This window comes from Elaeis guineensis, chromosome 3 (assembly GCF_000442705.2).
Source record: "Elaeis guineensis isolate ETL-2024a chromosome 3, EG11, whole genome shotgun sequence".
Classification (NCBI taxonomy): Eukaryota; Viridiplantae; Streptophyta; class Magnoliopsida; order Arecales; family Arecaceae; genus Elaeis; species Elaeis guineensis.
Genome location: NC_025995.2, coordinates 93,213,988 through 93,217,258, shown reverse-complemented (window position 1 = coordinate 93,217,258; position 3,271 = coordinate 93,213,988). Strand labels below are relative to the sequence as shown.

Below are 3,271 nucleotides of genomic sequence, written 5' to 3'. Positions count from 1 at the left end.
TACGCACAAAATCATATGCACCATTTCCCCCGGCACTGTACTTAAAATATCTATCACAGACCTCGCGGCACAGCACCCACTTCCTGGGCCCAGAGCACGTCTGCGGACGTATTACAATCTACGCCCCCTCAAACGCCAAAAGTCCATCTCGAACTGATCTAATCAGTCCATGAGCCCTGCACTGCCTCGTCGGTGCTGCGATCACGCATGCTCTCTCACCTCTCATCGAAAGCCCTGACACCCCCTCGTCCTTTTTTTTTTTTTTTTCTGGGGTAAAGTCCCCCTCGTCCTAGCCTTTATCGCTCATCTTGTCGCCTACCTCCCCCCCCGGTTATCAAGCCCATATTATATATAGAATATAAGAGAGCCATCCTCCATGCATCAATGCATCCTCTCTTCTCCTCCCCATCTATGGCTTCTCCTCCCCTTCGTCTCCTTTCATATCTAACTTCTCTTCTCATCTTCTCATTCCTTCTCACTGCCACCACCTCCTCCTCTTCCAATACCTCCTCCAGCTTCTCTCTAAACCCCAACAACCTCCACTCCATTTGCCAGTCCACTCCATACCCCATCTCCTGTTTAGAATCCCAGAAGCTCTCCATTTCCATCTCCATCAACCCCTCCATCCTCACCTTCGCCCTCCACTCCCTCCAGTCCGCCATCTCCGCCGCCACTAAGCTCTCCTCCCTTCTCCTCCACCACTCCCGGCCCAACCTCGTCGAGTCCCAGAAAGGCTCCCTCCAGGACTGCCGCGACCTCCACCAGATCACCCTCTCCTCCCTCAAGAAGTCTGCTACCGCCCTCACCGCCAGTGGCGGCAACCTCGCCGACGTACGGGCGTACCTCAGCGCCGCCCTCACCAACAAGGCCACCTGCCTTGAGGGCCTCGCTGGCGCGCGGGGCTCGCTCAAGCCCTCCCTAGTCGCATCCTGGGCTGCCTCCTACGAGCACGTGAGCAACTCCCTCTCCCTGGTCGCCAGTTCGGGATCCCCGAGACCCGGGGGAAACCGCCGGCGGCTGCTCTCCTCCGGCGGCGGGGGTTCCCTGCGTGGGTCTCTCAGAGGGACCGGAGGCTACTGCAGAGCGGCGACGATGACGACGATGGCGGCGACGGGACGACGGCGGGGATGACTCTCCGGCGGTGGTGACGGTGGCGGCGGATGGGACGGGGAACTTCACTACGATCGGGGAGGCGATCGCGTTCGCGCCGAACAACAGCGCAGACCGCACGATCGTGATGGTGCGGGCGGGCGTGTACGAGGAGAACGTGGAGATCCCTAGTTACAAGCCCAACATCGTGTTGATAGGGGAAGGCAGCGACGTGACGGTGATCAGAGGGAGCAGGAGCGTTGGGACGAGTGGACCACCTTTCGTTCCGCCACGGTTGGTGAGTATTTTTTTTCGTTTCGTGTTTAGATCGAATAATGCGGAAAAAATAAAAAAAGCGGTAACAGCGCGCTCGTGACGGACGAAACGTCACGAGTCGATCCATCTTTGGAAAAAGGATGATCACGTGACTCGTCGACTGCGCATTACATAAACAACAGAGATGATGGAGAACTAGCTCCTAGATTTAATATTCTCTATTTTAGGATAGTAACAAAAGGAACATAATCATGTTATGATAAATAGTTCAGATGGCAAAGTTTCCTATATTGACATATGGATTAGATTAGATCCCTTCATTTTTGCTTCAATGTTTCGCTAGATTTCCATCCATCTTAATTCTGAACATAAGAATATCGGTTGCTTTTGCCATGTTGTATTAGCATTAAATAAGCATATGCATTTAATATAATGGCTAATAAAGATAATTGCATGAGTTGTTGTATTAGGAATTTGGCAAGCTAAGGCAGAAACTTTTTGTTAATTAGGTTTTACCAGCTTTTGCACATTTTTTGCGATTTTTTTTTTTTTTGGTTAACTATTTGTGTTGGGTTTGGTCCTTTGGCTGGGTGAGGACCTCTTGCTGGATTTTGCCTTATTCTTTTATGATTTTTCTTTTTTACCTAATTAATCACACAACAATCATCTCGCAGTAAATTAGAGTATTCACTTTGTATAATAGTCCAGATATACGAATCATCTCTCAAATGGGCTTCTAAATTATGAATCTTGGCCATTCGACGTGATTAAAGGAACAGGTCACCATTCAATCCGTATATCATGATAATTAGATTAGTTTATATAAAAATATTTTGTTCAAGAATGATTTATATATGAACATTAACGGCCTGTTGGGTATTCTTGCGAGAATATCCTGCAGTATCAGGCATGTTGGCCCCCCATGTCCTACCCCGCAATCGAACTAAAACATTAGGCTAGGGTCAGGGCCAAGGAATGACAAAAGTAACCCACACAATTTTTTTTTTTTCCATCTCTTGCAAGGTTCAGGCTGGGAGGTGTTGGCTTGATTTGGCATGCCCAGATGGACCGGCCAATCCAAGAACCCAATGAAAAATCCACCCCAAACCTGCGAGATTATCCAAACAGATCCTAATTATAAGATCTAGTTAAGCCATGGATTCCACTTCTTCTCTCTTCTAACCAATGTTATTATATATTCCAGCTGTTTCTGGGCAAGGCTTCTTGGCTCGTGACATCGCCTTCCAAAATATCGCTGGGCCAGCAAAGGGGCAAGCCGTGGCCCTCCGAATAAACGCAGACCAGGCTGCCATCTATCATTGCATCATCGATGGCTACCAGGATGCGCTATACGTCCACTCCTTCCGGCAGTTCTATCGGGAATGTGATATCTACGGCACCATCGATTTCATATTTGGTAATGCCGCAGTAATCTTCCAGGGATGCAACATCGTGGCTAAGAAGCCTTTGCCTTGGCAATCCAATGTTATCACGGCCCAATCCAGATGATCCTAACGAGGACACTGGCATCTCTATCCAGAATTGCTCAATCCTGGCATCTGATGAGCTCACATCTAGCAATGTTAGCACCAAGACCTACTTGGGGAGGCCTTGGAGGCTCCATTCCAGGGCAGTGTACATCGAGTCGTACCTTGACGGGCTTGTGGATCCAGCAGGGTGGACGGAGTGGTCGGGAGATCACCAGGGGCTGGATACCTTGTACTACGGGAGTATATGATATGTGGGCCAGGATCTGGGACCGAAGGTCGGGTCACATGGCCAGGATACCATGTGATGGATTACGATGACGCCTCTAACTTCACAGTGTCGGAGTTCATCTACGGTGACGAGTGGTTGGATTCAACCTCATTTCCATATGACGATGGGATTTGATTTATTTGCCTCA

The 3,271-nt window shown here is 49.4% G+C and overlaps 1 pseudogene; it reads left to right on the top strand.

Annotated features, from left to right (window-relative positions):
- Positions 1-319: 319 nt before the first annotated feature.
- Positions 320-3,258, top strand: LOC140856102 (probable pectinesterase/pectinesterase inhibitor 12; annotated as a pseudogene).
- Positions 3,259-3,271: the final 13 nt, after the last annotated feature.